Below are 19,641 nucleotides of genomic sequence, written 5' to 3'. Positions count from 1 at the left end.
ATTTCACTTCCTGAGACGTATAACGGCTCAGAATATAAACCTTGGTGCGCGTCCTCCGTGGCTCCTGAACGTGACATTGTAGAGTTTGCGCCGTTTGATGGCGCCATGATCATCTCCACCGATTGTCCGTCGTGTTTTCACCGAGATATCTGTCCGCACGCGCGAGACCGCTTCGTCGGCGGTTTAATAATCACGGCAATGAATGTGAGGAAAAATTACAAAAAATAATTACTCTCTTACTTCATGTTTATGTTCCGTTTACCATGCTGGTGTCGTGTTGTTTTTGTTTCTGGTTAAACATTGAGCTGTATGATCTGAAAAAAAATAAAATATATATTTGTATATATTACATATAATATTCTACCGATTCTGATAAAACACGTCACAAACAAATCCTTCCTGGGAGACTAAAACAAACCAAAAGCATTGATATCGTATTTGAGGATTCGATGTTCTCGCAGGAGGGGGATTGGTGGGATGAGGGGGATTAGGGGAGAAACAGAGCGATCTCTGATATTTGGTAAACAACCCCCCCCCCATCCCCCATCCCACCAAACTCATGATGACCTTGTGTGGAGATTCTGATTGGTAATTCTTGTGGTGTTTTTGCTGGTAAAATGAACATTATATAAAACTGACCGGTATTGCTGTGTGTGTGAATATATATATATATATATGTATGTTCGGTGGCGACGAACGACCGCTAGATGGAGCAGTAGAGCCGTCTTCCACCAAACACCCGGAATTAAAAGGTCGTCACCCCGGATAACTCTGGAGTCGACGGGTCCCTTGAAGGACCGTGGTCACCAATATTTCGACAGCGTGAGGTAGGGTCCACTTGTCTATTCCAATTTACCTAAGTACTCACGCCGTCGAGCTACCGGGGAAGCCACACCTTCGGCCGACTCTGTCCGAACCGAGTCGCATGTACCGACTCGAGTCCGGCGTAACCGAGTGGGAGCTTCCAGAGCCGCGCCGGTCCAAATGACAACTTACAGCCCGAACGGCCTCACTATTACTCAAGCCCGCACCATGCTGGGTTAATGGTAGAAACGACAGGCAATGAACTGGAACATTTAATAGATATTTATTTACAATAGGGAGGGAGACAGAGCAGAGTTGTCCGAATAAAAGAAATGCAATTTACAATGAACACAGGCACTTAACGGTCTCTACTTACAGGACGGGCGACACACACACACACACACACACACACACACACACACACACACACACACACACACACACACACACACACACACACACACAACAGGGCCGGTTGGCCTTTATTTCACCCTCCAGCTCGGGAGGGAAGGCGAGCTGAGGGTAAGAGTTCGGTCGGGTACCTTTTCGCCTCGTGCGGTCCGGTCGAGACGAGCTGGTTTGGGGGGGGGGGACTCAAACCCACACCTTCATCGCCACACCAAGCACCAGGGACCAGGAATGACGCAACGGACGCCAGCCAGAACGGGAACGGACCAGACGAGACGAGCACTTGCAGGCAAGACGAGAACGCCAGCAGACAAAGCGAGACGATCCCAGCAGGCAAAATGAGGGCAAACAAGGCGATGAGGCTTCTTCTTTTTTGGCAGCTGGATCGCCCCCACTATTACTCATTCCTCACGTGAGGTGGGAGGGGTCCGTCCTGAGGTAACATGCCTCCGTTGGGGGGGGGGGTGTCGTGGCGTCTCAGTGGCCCACCTCCCAAAGAGGCTCTGTAGTTGTTTCTATTTTTGCATATGCACTGCTGAAGCAAGTACTGGTATTCTGGCTTCCCATTGGCAGCAGGAAACGCTCCATACCCTTCTTCGGAGTGGAGCCTTGATCTGAGGCGATGGAGGCTCCACCCATGCCTTCAGCCAAAAACACATGGGCAATGGAGTCGGTGGTGCGAAGAGGTGGAGGATTGATTTGTTTGGGAGGAGGATTTAAAGATGTAAAAAACCTGACTATAAAAGGAACCCGCAGTGCACACATGAAATTAACCCATGAGACAGAAGGATGGGACCCAAAGTATAAACACATACTTATCGAAATAACTAAGCTTGGGGAATGCTGTCTGTTTTTGTGCAAAAGGCTTCCAAATCCGTAACAATATTAATATATACTTGTACTTGCCCGTACGTGCAAAAAAAACAAAAACTTTCAAACCGCGTCCAGAAAGAACAACTACACAGGCCATTCCTTTGCTCCCGCATGCCCATACATGTGTGGCCAAACGTGCAAAAAAAATAAAATAAATAAATTACTTTCAAACAACTACACAGGCCGTTCTTCGCTCTCGTAAACGATGACTGGATTGGGGCATTGCGTTTATCTATAAATGCACATAAGAAATCGAGAAATTATTATAATACAGTAAGTCATCACTATCCAGAAGTCCGCACGTTGTAACCCGTAATGGGGAACGCGCTCTTTCCCCAACGGCCATGCCTACACAACAACGTGTCCTGTCATTGGTTTGGTAAATAAATGGCCATAACCTGGGAACCACTTGTCCGATTAATATCAAACCTTGAAAAGGCACATACTCAGGTCCCCAGCAATATACCTGGCAAGTTTCAATTAGATCGGACCAGTGGTTGTCGAGAAACAGCGGACACACACACACACACACACACACACACACACACACACACACACACACACACACACACACACACACACACACACACGCACACACACACACACACACACACACACACACACACACACACACACACACACACACACACCTGGAATTATAGATAGATAGATATATTTATAGCGAACGCAGTGAGCTTCATACTTAACGCGTGCACGTGAGAGAATATGAAACAACAACAACACAATACCCCTGGCTATTTGGAATCCGTGTCGTTAGCTATGACCTTTTGCTTCCGGTTGTTAAACGCTGTGCTGTGTATAAACACGATTGGGTTTTATTTCTATCTTGTGAATATTACTTAACGCGTGCACATGAGAGAATAGGAAACAACAAAAACAACACAATACCCTGGCAATTGTGAATCCATGTCGTTGGCTATGACCATTTTGCTTCTGTTTTTGTTTTGTTTCTGGGTTTTTTTTGTTTCCGGTTTTTATCATGGGGAATGATGCATGCCGGGCGATCATGACCGGGAGTGTTTATTTATTTATTCAATTATTATGATATTCAACAATTATGATTTTTTTCATGACAGGAAGTGTTTATTTTGTATTTAACATTACCGGGAGTGATTTTGAAACTCTTTCCGGAACTTTTAATTTATTTTATTCTTGACTAGAAGTGATCGTTTATTTATTTATTTATTCAATTTTTTTTTCCCAAAGTTAATTTTAATTAAGACATGTCCCGCATCATCAAAAAATATTTTTAGTCGTGATTTACATTATTTGTTCGCTGATCCCGAATCCAGGCCGAAGTAACCGGAAATTGCGTCAAAATCATCAGCTGTGCGGCGCTTACATGTACCACGGTATAGTTGGCAAGTATACAATTGTGATCAAGTTTTATGTAAAGTCAGAAGCGAATGTAAGAAGAATTCTACGTTCGCTTCTCGACTTTGCCTATTCCATATTATATATATATATATATATATATATATATATATATATATATATATATATATATATATATATATATATATATATATATATATATATATATATATATATTGTTACGTTTGAGGGCGGGTATGCATTCAAAGGGTAATTAGGATGTTTAATTAGGTATGCCATGCTGTTCGAGTTTACCAGGATCTCGATGTAATAAGTAGCAATTCAGTGGTGATAAGTTGTCTAGTAAATGTTCATTTCTTCAAGGGGGGAGATGATAATTGTCACGTAATTAGATAGGGACACGGGATAGGGTAAGTGTGTCTGCGTAAACCCCTTTTTGGTATTCTCTGGAGACTGGCCGTGACGTCACAGGACAGTGCAGTGGATGGCTCCGCCCCGTGATCACGATTGGCGGAAGGCGATGGCGGTGGGCCAATAAACGGCTCGATTGGGAGTGACGAGGACGAAGGATAAAAAGGTTCTGTTCGGGGTCGAAAAGGAAGAGGAAGAAGATTACAACCAAAAGATCGTGGTTTTTTTGGTGTGGAAGCTGTGGCGGCAGAGAGCGTCCTGGTGGTTGTGCTGAATCGATCGTGTTCTTGATCGTGTCTGGGAGCCTTGCCGAGCCTCGTGCCTCGCTTTGGTTGGCTCTGGGGTTCTGCTGACTCGGAGTGCGGGGTCGGGCGGACCTGCCTCCCTCTCCTGCTCGCGGCTTGGCGCGGGAGCTGGTTCCCTGGCGGCTGTGGGTGGACTTGGGCCAGGACCAGGAGGTCGACAGCACCGCGGTTTCTCCTGCCCCCCCCCCCCTGGCGAGAGCAAGGCCGGCTCGTCCGGCGCCGATCCAGGGACAGTTGCGTCCACACCACGGTCTAGCCTGACCACCAGAGATAGCTACGTTTTGTGTGTGTGTATGTGTGTGTGTGTGTGTGTGTGTGTGTGTGTGTGTGTGTGTGTGTGTGTGTGTGTGTGTGTGTGTGTGTGTGTGTGTGTGTGTGTTTGGCGCCTTAGAGGGATTGAGAACTGTATATTCATTGGAATTGTCTGTGTTTTTCCCCACGCCCGATCCCACACCATCCCGTCGAATCGCCCCGGATCCCTCTTCTTGCCGAGTCTTGTTATTTCTGGTAATAATAAAAACAAATAAACATCATCAACTCAGTGAAAAGTGACTCGTGCCACCTTCCTCGTCCCGTTTGCGGTAGAGCGATTAGAACCGCCATGTTTGGGTTATAAACAAATAAATCGCCTCCATCGTTTCGGCTCATTCTACGTTGGCAGGACTGTTCAAGTCCCGTGGACGTCACAATATATATATATATATATATATATATATATATATATATATATATATATATATATATATATGTATGTATATACAGTAGACTAGGCGTAAGTCGGCAGCGTGTAACTCGTCACTTCGCCTAAGTCGGCAGCGTCAAAAAGTCCCGAATTTATCAAATGTTAAATCCCTTTGGATAAAGTCTGTAAGTCGTCACTTCGTCTAAGTCGGCAGATGTTGTCCGTTCCCGCGTAATGGAACCTCAAGTAAATTACCACACCTAACTCGTCACACGGAACTTCTACCTCGTGAGAAGCCCGATTTCATGGAATCGTGATGCGCGCTCATTGGTTTACACTACCAGTGATAGGCTATTTATAACTGTGCTGCGTTCAGCTCAGTCAGCGTGCCGTCCCACATGTATCTGAAGAGGTAGACAGGCTGCGCAATGCAGTCTCTGGCGAAGGAGTAAAGGATCGCTCGAGCTTGGTGTTGAAATCCGATCATGGGTTTATATTGGCTTGTTTTGTACATCACCACACTCACTTTCACATCGGTATTGAGTGGTAGTCATCACGAGACTGTGTGTCATGTAATTTGTCGATGGTATATGAGTTTTCATTCCATATGAAAACTCATTCTACATTCATTCCAATGAATGAATTCTAACAGCCATTCATTCCACATTTGTCGATGGTCATATACCATCACCGATGGTATATGAGTTGTCTTACAGTTGTTCGTTATCTTTACTTTTGATAAAGTGATTCATGAATTACATCTTTGCTTGATCACTTTCCAACTCACCAATGAACCCCCACCTATGCCCCGAGGATTGTGTTTCCCTTTTGGTACAATAGCCGGCTTAGAGATTGTTGCGCCTTCTCACACGTACGTGTCCATGCCACGCGCGACTTCATCCTTCACCCCACAGTCATCATGAATGTTTGCATACGCGTAAATCGTCACATGTCTAAGTCGTCACTTTTTTCTCGGTCCCGATGGTGACGACTTGCGCCTCGTCTACTATATATATATATATATATATATATATATATATATATATATATATATATATATATATATATATATATATATATATATATATATATATATATATATATATAGTTTCGATATAGACACCTTATTTAACAACCCCAACTAGTTTGTGGGGTAACCAGGGAAAGGTTTTGGTCCTAGTCTTGCATGAACTGCCTGACTTAGCTGGCCGTTTGAAGGTGTTGGATCTTGTCATTTGTTTCAGGGTTCCGGTGATAACTCAACCACTGTTGACGCAAGACACCGTGGGATCTTTGGCATTCACCATCTGATACGAGCAGACGGTGCACCCAGGTTAACGTCCACCTTAGGGACAGTGAGTGCACTTATGTGTCACATCGTCCTGGTCCTGCCTGCAAAGCACCCATCTAACGGACTATAGTTGGGTCAGGACTCAAACTCAGACTACAGAGCAAGAAGGTAAATGCGCTACCTTTGCACTATCCTCTCAGACAGACCACTGTATTATATAAATGCAACGTATGTATAATACATCTTTCCATGCGTGAAAACGGTAAATGTTTGACTATCACTGCTGGGAAATGCATGGGTTTTAGGAACTTTAAACCATTGGACGGAGGGGTAAAAGTCCTTTAAATAGTTTCCATGCAACAAGGATGAGGGTTAATTGAAATCAATTTATAAGAGGTCCAAATATGTATCTGAGTCGGAATCACTTTGTACCTACGTGCACTCTGTGCTCATAATTTTTTTAATGAGCAGTTTATGAAAACCAATCGAAACAAGTGTTGAGTTTCGCATACATGGAAACCACACTTGTTACAAACAAACCACACTTCTAACAAACTGTTACAAACTTTTGTACTTTTTTATTCAATAATCTGACCAAAACTCAACCACAATTACTTTGTATGACAAAGTTTATGTTTATTCGAAGGAGGGGCATTTTACAAGTTTTAAATATTTCATTTGATAAAATGTAAAACACACTAGGCTTGAATGCAAATTCAATTAAGACCTTTTCTGTTGGGAATATGTAGCTTGAAAGTTGTTAAATGTTGTTATGTTTAAAGTGAGATTAAATTCCATGATACAATACTGTCTGTATAAGTGAATATTTTTTAAAACAGGCATTTTGCTATTTGGGGCCAGAGGGACATTTTGAAAGTTTAAAATTTTGTGGTTCACCAATTCCTTCCCACGTAGACTTGTCCCGACTACACGTTTTTTATGTCCTTTAAATGTGTGGTTATGGTTTGACTCACAAAATATTTTAATTTACATTTCCAGATGTGTTTCATCTGACTTGCTAATAAAGGTTAAATATCTGGATCCAATGATCCACTAACAACCGAAGCAAATAAATTATGAAGCCGGTGTGAAACCACATCCTCAGCTTTATCTATTGATAAGTGTATTGTAATTGGAGGCCAAGGAGGTGTTGGTTGTTGGTTACCACTAATCAGCAGATTCATGATTAGGCATTGCACAGTGTCCGCAGATGGTCATTTGTGTCCGGTATGTGCCGTGTTGGCGTTGCTCGCTTCTTTGCCTGTCGATCATCATCTTCCTCATCGGTGGAGCTTTCAACAGATGTGGAGTTATCAACCAAATCTTCTGACAGATATTCTGCCGAAAGGGTTTCAAAATAAACTATATCGCTCATTTGAAGGCTGGTGTCAGAAAGATGACATGGGGAAAAGTTTTCTGTACCCGTAGCCTTTTCTTCGTATTGGGTTCCATGTCCGATATGGAGCATCAATGCCTTCCACCTGCTCAATTGTTCGCATGAACAGCTTGTTGAGTCTGGCTAATGCAAGAATCTATTTTCTACCTCGTCATCAATCTCTTATTCTACCATCACAGAATTTTTGGTATGCATCCACGTATCCTGTCTGGATACACAAGATACACAAGGAAATTAGACACAAGAGGAGGCCATTCAGCCCATCATGCCGACATCACATCATGCCTGTGCCACGTCAACGCCAGACCAGTTTTTGTCAACGCCAGACCAGTTTTTGTCAACGCCAGACCAGTTTTTGTCAACGCCAGACCAGTTTTTGTCAACGCCAGACCAGTTTTTGTCAACGCCAGACCAGTTTTTGTCAACGCCAGACCAGTTTTTGTCAACGCCAGACCAGTTTTTGTCAACCCCAGACCAGTTTTTATCAACACCAGACCAAAAATAGAAAAATGAAAAAAAAAAATTTTGCTGTAGTTTTTTATTGTCGTCTTTTGTTCTTTTACCCTTGCCAAAGGAAAGGCTATTGTTTGGATCTGCCTGTTTATTTGTTTGTCTGTCTGTCTGTCTCTGTTTGTTTGTTTGTTTGCACAGAACTTTCATGTTTTTCTCTGCAACCGCTTGTCAGATTGAGACGAAATTTTCACCACTGATGCGACTACTCATGTAGAATGTTTTAATCATAATTATGATATCATAGGTCACGTGGTGTGGAAGCCATGTTGGAAAAACTTTGGACCTCTTTATCTCTGAAACTGCACCAAGGAAAAAATTGAAACTTGTCACCCGGCAAGTGTGAATTCTTGATGTCATAGTTGCCTTCATTATGACTTCATAATTACATATGTAGAACACTACATCTGATCAGTATGAAAAATTTTGAGTATCATCTTGGGATAAAATGGTCCACAGAAAAAGTTTATGACATCATTGGTCACGTGATTCGGCCGCCATATTGTTTAAAAAACAAAAAAACCTTCAAAAATCATATTCTCTGTTGTGGCTGAACAGATTGAGGTGAAACTTTACATGTATGATTGCCTATCCATGAGGAACAAAACGTTCACATATATGATGTCATAGGTCGCATGGTTTGGCAGCCAGATTGGATTTACCCTAAAACCTATAAAATCTTCTTTTCCAGAACGGCTGGACAGATCGAGGGGAAACTTCATAAAGATGTTCTCTAAAGCCATGGGTGTACAATTGTGTGAAGGAATAATGAATAGGTGGCAGCTATATTGGATTGAAGAAAATATTGAATAATATTTTCTCTGGAACTGCTTAATCAATCGACGTGAAACTTCACATTTATGATATAGTAGCGATGGGGAATGAATGCTTTAAATTTCAACTTGATTGAGTGTATGGTCTGGCAGCCAGAATAATTTATTTTTTTTTGATATAGTTTCCTTTTTTTTTTTGACTCGGGCTCATTTGGCTGTGCCTGGATGGGTTTAAGGGTTGAGGAGTAGCAGCTGAAATGCAAATCCTATCCAGGTTCCTCCTGATTTCATCTTTACTTTTTTGCTTGTTTTGGTTCCTTCTGATTACTCCAATGCAGGACTGTACCTATTTAGTCCACCATTTGCTTTGAATTGAATTTATTTTAATCCAATTCTGAATTCAATTGAATAATGAATAATATATATATATATTTAAAACATAATGGGTCAGTGTCAGGTGTCCGATCAAAATGGGGTTCCATCAAAGTGGGACGTCTTGGTACCCGGTCATCACTGCCAGCAGTTATAAAGTGGCAGTTCTAATTGTCTCATTATGTAACACACCAGTACATAAACACCACACAAAATACACCGCATAAAACAAGTCCTGGTGAAGGTCTGCAATCTCTGCTCTTTTTCTTGTTTCTGTATTTTTTTGGAGTTTTTTTTTTCCACTGGAAGGGGCATGGGCAAAGATGTTTCTTTGGTTAAAAAAAAAACACACACATCAACAACACAAAACACCCCTTGACGAGACCCCCACAAGCAGCACTCTGTACACATGCTTAGAATCACCCATCTATGCTCAAGCTGCCTAAAAGTCCTGCCAACATCCCGATACCCCTCTATCTCCATAACTTCCAGGTACCATTCTAATTCCAACATAAGCTTATCTACTTTTTTCTGCTGCCACTACCTTTCCAAGGAGACCATTCCATGCATTAACGACTGCCTGAGTGAAAGACCCCTGCCGTACTGCCGTCTTAACTCTCTACTTCTTTACTCTCAGGCTATAGCCCCTGGTTCTATCACTGTCTACTCTGCTGAATAATTTATCTGCAGTTATTTTATCTCTCCCTTTCATTATCTAAAACATCTCTATCATATCTCCTCGTAACCGCCTTCTTTCTAATGAATAAAGCCCTGTCTCCTTCAGCCGCTCCTCATAGCTGAGTCTAGCGAGGCCCGGAATCAATCTAATAGCCCTGCGCTGAACCCTCTCTCTGGCATCTCTGTCCTTCCTGAGTTGTGGTGACCAGAACTGCACACAATATTCTTGATTTGGCCTCACTAAATTCCTGTACAATGTTAACACCACCTCTTTTGATTTATAAATGATCCCCCTCCGAATACAACCTAAAACCCTATTTGTTTTACCGATAGCTGCCTGGCATTGTGCTGCCTGCTTACCTCCCATTTCTATTACCACCCCCAGATCTTTCTCCTGTGTGACACACTCCAAAATTACTTCTTGCATCCTGTAATCTCTAATTTCATTGTTCTTTTCCATCCCCAACACCTTACACTTGCTCAGGTTAAATTACATCTGCCAATCTTTTGCCCAATCGATAAAGTATCAATACTTTCCTGAATCTGATCACCACCCCCTCCGCTATCCACAGTACCTCCAAGCTTTGTGTCATCTGGAAATTTGGAAAGCCTACTCTTCACTCCACTATCCAAATCATTGATGTGAATAATGAATAGTAATGGTCCGAGTACTGATACCTGAGGTACCCCATTACTTACATCTTCCCAGAAAGACATCCTCCCCCTCACAGTCACTCTTTGCTTCCTTTCACTAAGCCAGTTTGCAATCCAATTAGCTACCTGACCAGCCACTCCACAAGCTCCACGTGGTACCTTATCAAATGTCTTCTTAAAGTCTAGATATACTATGTCCACTGCCTCTTCCTCATTCACCCAATCAGACACTGCTTCAGAGAACTCTAAAAGATTTGTAAAACAGGAACCACCTTTGGTAAACCCATGCTGACTACCTTTAATTGGCTTGTATTTATTTAAATGGTTCCTCATCTGGTCCTTAATTAATGTCTCCAACACCTTCCCCACAACTGAAATCAAACTAACAGGTCTATCATCATCACACCATTTGAAAGTCTTTTTCCCTGAGCAGGGGTCAGCTTTTTGCGGGCTCCAATCATGGTACCCTTTCTTGTGGCAATGTTTTTACGGCCGGATGTCCTTCCTGACGCCAACCCTTTAGTCGCCTTCGACACGCAGGGATAATTACCAGTATACTGGTACTCATTTCGCTGACCTCAGAAGGATGACAGGCTGAGTCAACCCCCCTGATGTTAATTCAGTGGCCAGCGGGGCTCGAACTCAGGACCCCGTGGATCCCAAGCCACCACCCTAACCACTAAGCCACACCAGGCTCAAACTAACAGGTCTATAGTTTCCCAATTCTTCTCTGGATCCTATTTTAAATAGAGGTGTTGCACTTGCTACTCTCCAATCCTCTGGTACCTGTCCTGATTCCAGTGAGGTTTTGAAAACATCCGTCAACATCTCGCCTACCTGCTCATCCACCTCCCTCAATACTCTCGGGTGCATATTATCTGGACCTGGAGCCTGATCTACTCTTAGATTACCGGGCTGTTCCTTTACTTCCTCCACTCCAACCTGGATCTTCTGTAAAAGCCCTTCCTCACCTCCTTGATAAATACTCTCAGCTATTGGCAATTCTCCTGACTGTTCTTGTGTAAAAGTTGAAGAAAAATACCTGTTTAATAAGCCTGCCATCTCACCTTCATCACTAACCACTCTCCCGGTGCTATTCCTCAATGGGTCCACACTGGTCCTAACCTGTTCTTTTCCCCTGATATACTTAAAGAAACCCTTGCTATTATGTTTAATATTCTTAGCCATGTCCTTCTCATACTCTCTTTTGGCTTGTCGAGTTATTTTATTAACTTGCCTCTGTTAACTCCGATAGTGATATAAATCTAACTCCAGTCCTATTATTTTAAACCCAATAAATGCCTTTTGCTTCTCCTTAATGGCATTCCTTATCTCACTGCTCAACCACCCTGGTCTCTTTCTGTTTCTAGTTTTACACCTCATGGCAATGTACTTACTCTGCACTCTACACATTTGGTCTTTGAAAGTTTCCAATTTCTCTGATGCTGATTATCCTGTTGTTAGAGTCTCCCAATCTACATTACCCAACTCTCCTCATACCCTTAAGGTTTGCCTTCCTGAAATGTAATTGCCTTTCCCTACTATCCTGAACTCTAACCCTTAACAGAATCTTTGCACACACAATGTTATGGTAACTTGCTCCTAAATGCTCCCAAACCTCCACCTCCTCCACCATATTGGGATCGTTACTTAAAAGGTCGAACACTGCACTCCCCCTCGTGCATTGTCTTAGCATTTTTGAAATTCGATTACTGCTTCGATCCAAATGGCAAAGGTAACCTTATTCTTCTTATTCTCATGATTTAGGAGTTTCACGAGCTTTGCAAGTTTCTCGGTCTTGCTGCTCGTTTGTTTTATGAACTTGCATGGTGAGACATTCATCATTCTTTATTATTTGGCATACTATTCTGCAAATGTTGGACCTATTTTATATTATTCCATTCTCGTGTTTTTGCATTGTTTGGTTATCTTCCAAATAAGTTTCTGGCACCTGCGCCTTAAGGTTAATGTCAATTGGTTATTTACCGCAGTTGTATTTGAAAAGAGCCATTCATTGGCCCTTGCCAACAAAGCCGTCAGCTACTGGAAATATGGAGATCACGTATCTCCCGGTCATGTGGAGAGGAAAGCTGGTGTGTGGGTTATACATACCTGAAATTTTCCTACAGCACCTTTTCCCCAGGTATGGGGTATACAAGGGGACAGGTTATTTGTGTGCAAATATGTTAGGAATAAGGATAATACTGTGACGTCCACGGGACTTGAAGCTTTTCTGACGCAATTTGAGTGCATTTCCCGACTAAACGGGTGGAATGAGCGGGAACGTACAGGGAATTTGGTGGCAACGTTGCGGAGACCAGCCGCAGATGTGTTAACGCAGAAATACAGAAATAACGCAGGAAACGCAGAAATACAACTGCGGTAAATAACCAATATACAAAGAAAAACCAGGGATCAAACACCCTTGTGGCTGCGTATCCAATTTCAGAGCCCGCTGTGGCCAAAGATGTTTTGTGGTGAGGGTCTCATGGGTCAATTTTGCCTCCTGTTCCAAATGTTGAATGGACCGATTCACCTCTTCCCGCAGGATCTTCTGGGCCCGCACAACCTCCTCCAAGGCTCCGTCGCGAGTTTGTAGCTGCTCCTCAACCAACCCGGACACTCTACTTACAAAAGACGGCTCTACCAGGCCTTTATCCAAGACTTCATCTTGGCTCATAATTCTATCTTGTTCGTCCAAACGAGCCTCCAATCCTTTTACCTCCTCAGCCAAATTCATCCCTTGCTTCCTCAGCTCTCCCCACTCTTCAACTTGCAGCTGCATACGAGCATCCACACAGGCACGATGACGTTCCAGGCTTTCATCCACTTTATCAACCCGAATGTTCGTTGCATCAATTTTATCTACCAATTTTTTCCTTATATTTTCCCCCTCCAATGTAATTTCTACCTTTGTTTCCTCCAATCTATCCTCGAATTTACTTTGTATTTCTCCCAATTTAACATCCACACACTCCTGCATCTCAGTTTTCATTTTCTCCATCTTTTCCCCCAATTCATCCCTCATTAAATCAATCCGTGCACCCAACTGTACCCCCATTACCTTCAATTGATCTGTCATTTCTGCCCTCTGTGCCATCATTTCTGCCCTCTGTGTCGTCATTTCTGCCCTCTGTGTCATCATTTCTGCCCTCTGTGTCACGAATTGATTTGCCATTTGTACCGTCATGTCCCCTATTAAACGTTCCAACATTGTCTGGATCGACATCGCACCGGTTTCCGGCACTGCCGGCCCCGTTACGGGCGATGAAGCACGGTCCACGCTCGGAATGGGGGAGGTTCCAACCCTACCCCCGTCTCTCCCCTCTTCCCCCGACTCGCTGCCAGACACGTGGCCTTCCTCCTCAAACATCTGCACATCCGCCATGGTGCAGAAGTACCGTTTGCCGCCAATTAATTTAAATTTGAAAAATCCGGCAAAATTTTCCCGCGCTCGCTCGCTTTCCTGTAATAGTTTTATATTCCAATTCGTGGCGAGATTTTAATCCTGGTATATAATTTAGAGGGGTTCGAACATCCAACACCCTGACACCAATGTGACGTCCACGGGACTTGACAGTCCCGCCAACGTAGAATGAGCCGAAACGATGGAGGATATTTATTTTTATATAACTCAAAGACGGCGGTTTTAATCGCCCTGCCGCAAACGGGACGAGGAAGGTGGCACGAGTCACTTTTCACTGAGTTGATGATGTTTATTCTTTTTACTATTGACCAGAAATAACAAGACTCAGCAAGAAGAGGGATCCGGGGCGATTCGACGGGATGGTGTGGGATCGGGCGTGGGGAAAAACACAGACAATTCCAATGAATATACAGTTCTCAATCCCTCTAAGGCGCCAAGCAGACACACACACACACACACACACACACACACACACACACACACACACACACACACACACACACACACACACACACACACACACACACACACACACACACACACACAAAACGTAGCTATTTCTGGTGGTCAGGCTGGACCGTGGTGTGGACGCAACTGTCCCTGGATCGGCGCCGGACGAGCCGGCCTTGCTCTCGCCAGGGGGGGGGGGGGCAGGAGAAACCGCGGTTTTGTCGACCTCCTGGTCCTGGCCCAAGTCCGCCCACAGCCGCCAGGGAACCAGCTCCCGCGCAAAGCCGCGAGCAGGAGAGGGAGGCAGGTCCACCCGCCGCCCGACCCCGTATCCGAGTCAGCAGAATCCTAGAGCCAACCAAAGCGAGGCATGAGGCTCGGCAAGGCTCCCAGGCACGATCAAGAGCACGATCAACTCAGCTCAGCAACCAGGACGCTCTCTGCCAGCACAGGTTCCACACCAAAAAAAACGAGTGTTCTGGTTGTAATCTTCTTCTTCTTCTTTTTCGACTCCGAACAGAACCTTTTTATCCTTCTGCCCTCGTCACCTCCAATCGAGCCGTTTATTGGCCGACTGCCGTCGCCTTCCGCCAATCGTGATCACGGGGCGGAGCCATCCGCTGAACTGTCCTGTGATGTCACGGCCAGTCTTCAGAGAACACCAAAAGGGGTTTACGCAGACACACTTACCCTAACCCGACTCCCTATCTAATTACGTGACATTTATCATTTCCCCCTTGAAGAAATGAACATTTACTAGACAACTTATCACCACTGAATTACTACTTATTACATTGAGATCCTGGTAAACTCGAACAGCATGGCATACCTAATTAAACATCCTAATTACCCTTTGAATGCATACCCCCCCCCCCTCAAACGTAACAATACTGTACATGTAAAAGCAGATGCAGGAAGAGGACGTGCCAATATCCACCCAATACGAGAACACACATACATTTTATATACTATGTGTATATGTATATATATATATATATATATATATATATATATATATATATATATATATATATATATATATATATATATATATATATATATATATATATATATATATATATATACACATGCACACGTACTAGCAGAGTATGCTTACACATTGTGTAAGCATACAAACCATGCTTCCCCATTGTCTTGGGTTGCTCACCTGCATTTGACTTATTGGATTCGCTATATATGAGCTATCCCTTATTGTCGGGTTTTCCGGCTGTGTGTGTGTGTGTGTGTGTGTGTGTGTGTGTGTGTGTGTGTGTGTGTGTGTGTGTGTGTGTGTGTGTGTGTGTGTGTGTGTGTGTGTGTGCAACGCAATGCTCCACAGCATGAACCAGCGAACCGATTTCGATGAAACTTTGCCAAAAGGTGGAATATATACTGGGAATGTGCGCGTTTGAATTTCGTTGCCTCGTAACCACTCGTTGCTGTGCAGCGGTCGAAAAACCGCGTACAGTATTTTCAATACTTGTCCTTCAGTTTTGAATGTAGAGAAACGAGACTTCGGAATTAAACACTTCGAGATATTTAGAAAATTTTACTTGAGCTTGCAGCGCCCGACGTCTCGGTGCTTTACCGGGGGCGAAGCGCCCTACTCACGGTGTTTGTGGGGCGAGGGGAGGGGTCCGTCCTTTTGGGTCGGGACTGGCTGGCGCACCTCGGGCTGGATCTCCAGTTCGTACCTCCAGGTGTGCCGGTGCTCTCTTCGATGCCTTCGTCGAGTACCGAGGGCGAGGTTCTGGCGGCGGGAGCCGCGTCGATGCAATGGGAGCGGCCGTTCGTTGCTGCCTGCGGCGGTGATGTACGGTTCGGGAGCGGCGAGAGCCGTATCAGCTCTCGCGATGAGTTCCCGCGCTTCGGCAGCGTTCGTGAGGCAATGCGCGCCGGTGTTGTTCGGGCAGCTTCAACAGATTGCGGTGAGTCCGTGGTGTTAAAGGAAGTCGCGACTCACAACATCGAGTCGACAACCAAGAGACGGACTCGTGATGTGGGTTGTGGGTTGCTGTTCATTGCATATTTGTTTTTCATTGCTCGAGTGATGCGGTTTAACGTTGTTGAGATAAATGCCAGCAGTTCCCGTGTGAGAGTGAGTTTGGTGGAGATCACTCGATGGGATTTGTATTATGATCAATGTGATGTGGGGACTTTGAGAGAGGTGGGGGCGAATAAAGAAGGTTTATTGGCCTCCAGTTGCCCCAGGCCGCGGGTGGTTGTTTTGTCGGGTGCTGGGATTTTATCAAAAGACCGTGCTGTACGGAAAAATGAATTTGCAATGGTTCAAATGTTATTCCTATTGATTTATAACGAGCTTATGGTTGAAGTGTGGTTTAAAGGGAATTGCTACCGTCTAACCGCCGTGAGGGTCTCGAAGATCGACTCGGAGCCAGGGCTGGTGTGCTGGTCGGCGTTACCCCCACCTCTGGTTGCGGCAAGGTCAGACATGCCTGGCGCCGGGGGCGCAGCTCTCTGTGTTCGCTCAAGGCCGTTTTGGCCATGCGGTGGAATCTTAACTGATTGTGGTGCATGGATTGTTGTGGAGCATTGGTTGCATCCAGCCAGCGGCGCTGTTCAGCGCCCCCATCCAAGGTCATTCGGGGCTGGCGCTGGCGCCACGGCTGCCAGACAGCGAGCTTCCGGCCTCAGAATGTTATCTGCTTCAGGTCTGGCTGGGGGAGATGGGCCGCCTTGTGGGCCGGAGGCGTTTGATGGTGCTGGGGGGAGGTTTGCTCGGGAGGTCGCCGCGACCTCGGCAAAGGCCGTGTAAGCGTGGGCCGCCTGGGGGGCGTTTTTGCTGCGTAGTGCTGCTGTGATTCTCGTCTTGCTGCTTCATATCGGTAACACGGTCAGAGTTTGGTGGGTGCTTTGTGCACCTCCGTCTTGGGAACCTGGCCTTTGCTGCTCCACTCGCTCGCATCGACACATTATATGATGTGGTGTGCTTTTATACTTCGCTGTTTTCTTTTTTTTTTATACCTTGTCTACTGTTATACCGTAGTGCTTCGTGCTGTTGTGCTTATTATGATGGTGATCATTTAATAATCATAGTTTTAGGGGGGAGGAGTGTGGTGTAGTCTGCGGGCCTACGGGGAAGGGCATGGTGGTGTGGGAGTGGTCGGAGTGGTCATCGTGTCTGCAAGGGATATAAGGTGTGCGCGCCGCCTGAGGCGTTGTAGTAATGCTGTAGTCGCCCGGCTTGTGCGTGTGCTGCATACGTAATAAAGGGGAGCCGCGGGCAAAGTACGCCCGCGCTCGCGCTTGTGCAACACAGCCCGGCTCGACTGTTCCCCCGCTCGTGTCTGCCTGTTAAGCATCTTCTACACGACACAATAGTGGATTTCTAATAATATGTTTAGTTTATTTATTTACCAAAAACGATTCCACGACCCACACACCACCTTCAATTATTTATTTGTTTACCGAAAACGATTCCACGATCCACACACCACCTTCAATTATTTATTTATTAACCGAAAACAATTCCACGATCCACACACCACCTTCAAATATTTATTTATTTATTGAAAACTATTCCACGACCCACACACCACCTCCAATTATTTATTTATTTACCGAAAACGATTCCCCACCCACACACCACCTCCAATTATTTATTTATTTACCGAAAACGATTCCACGACCCACACACCACCTCCAATTATTTATTTATTTACCGAAAACGATTCCACGACCCACACACCACCTCCAATTATTTATTTATTTACCGAAAACGATTCCACGAGCCACACACCACCTCCAATTATTTATTATTTGAAGTGGGAGTGGCGTAGGAAAGTGCGCATGGCTTATGGAAAGTGGGCGAGGCTTATGAAAAACATTGTGTGGCTCAGGAGGTGTCGTCAAACAAGAGCATTGAGAGAAGTTTATCGGGTTTTGTGTGTGTGTGTGTGTGTGTGTGTGTGTGTGTGTGTGTGTGTGTGTGTGTGTGTGTGTGTGTGTGTGTGTGTGTGTGTGTGTGTGTGCAACGCGAGGCTCCACAGCACAAACCAGCAAACCGATTATTTTTCAAATTGTAGTCCTTCAAAAATAGGGTGTCTATTTACCGTCATTTTTTATGAGGAGTGCCAGTTTGCAAAATACTCAACAGGAAAAATCTTGCCAGGCAGAGGAACAATTGTATGTGAACCAATACGTCTTGGCAATGAATCTTCGTCGGCGGATCGGTCAGAATGAAAAGCATCGTATCCAGCGCTTCAATCCTAGCGAATCCCTCGTCTCCTCCCGGCTTGTCATGTATTTTTCTTTCACAGATTTTGACGGTTCTGTGATGATGTTTTTTTTATTTTTTATTTTTTTGTCCCTCGTGTATAGACTTTGACGTTCATCGGCACACACAATTGCCATGTTCCCCATTGTCTCAAGTCGCTCTCCTGCATTTTTTTTAAATATTTGTATTTCTGCATGTTGTCCGACAATTCTGTGAATTTTTCCGGTGTACCGGCTTCGATGTCCATCAGCACGCAAAATTTCAGCTTTCTCTGTCACCCGGAAGGTACCGATCTTTCATATCAGTGAGTGAGTCAGTCAGTGGTTAGAAAGAGCTTCATATATTTTATATATTGTTGTAGATTTCCGCCCGCCGGCGTGCGTACGACCGCGTCTAACCAATAGCGGCCGCTTCGCCCACTGAACGGACAATCCACTCATGGCTTTAAGGATCAACGCCGAAAACCAGCCACGGGTGTGTTTTTAAGCACACCACAACCTTGTCCGTACTCTACCCACGCTACAGGGTCAATCGCCGAATTGTCGATATACCTAATCAATCGCGCGGGTAGATTACCGAGAGATTGTACCTCAACGGGACCGCTTGGAAACGAGCCGCTTAAGCAGCTCGCTTCCTTTTGGGATAACCGAGCGGGGTATTATCGCGCAGTCCCGTTGGACCCGATCGCTTTACAGGCTATTTAAAAACCAACTATATTCTGAGGGCAAGATGGCAGCTCAATTAAGGAAAAGACGTAACGAACGGGGTACATTTAAACAAGCACATTTATTTACGAAGGCACGTATACAGGCATGCACGTATGCAAAACACGCATGCAGTCATGTAACAATCAAGCAAAAGTAATGCAAAAGAATGAGCTAATACCGTCTATCTATTATGTACAGTCAGAGCCTGGTGTTGGCTTAGTGGTTAGGGTGGCGGCTTGGGATCCCAGGGTCCTGAGTTCAAGCCCCGTTGGCTGCTGAATTAACACCAGGGGGTTGACTCAGCCTG

The 19,641-nt window shown here is 44.7% G+C and overlaps 1 protein-coding gene across 2 annotated transcripts in view; it reads left to right on the top strand.

Moving 5' to 3' along the window:
- Nucleotides 1–19,641, top strand: part of LOC147016731 (uncharacterized) — a 29,397-nt gene that overhangs the window by 110 nt on the left and 9,646 nt on the right. The window contains exons 1-2 of one of the 2 annotated variants that reach the window (XM_085847902.1): nt 3–204; nt 6,084–6,298. The gene's annotated coding sequence lies outside the window, so the exon portion shown is untranslated. Of the gene's footprint in view, nt 1–2; nt 205–6,083; nt 6,299–19,641 lie in introns of those variants that run through there. The other variant, XM_085847903.1, reaches the window with a different exon arrangement.

Source organism: Eptatretus burgeri, chromosome 11 (genome assembly GCF_056783735.1).
Source record: "Eptatretus burgeri isolate ZD-2024b chromosome 11, Ebu_testis_v1, whole genome shotgun sequence".
NCBI lineage: Eukaryota > Metazoa > Chordata > Myxini > Myxiniformes > Myxinidae > Eptatretus > Eptatretus burgeri.
The sequence above is the reverse complement of the archived record's forward strand: the minus strand, read 5'-3'. Positions and strand labels throughout refer to the sequence as shown.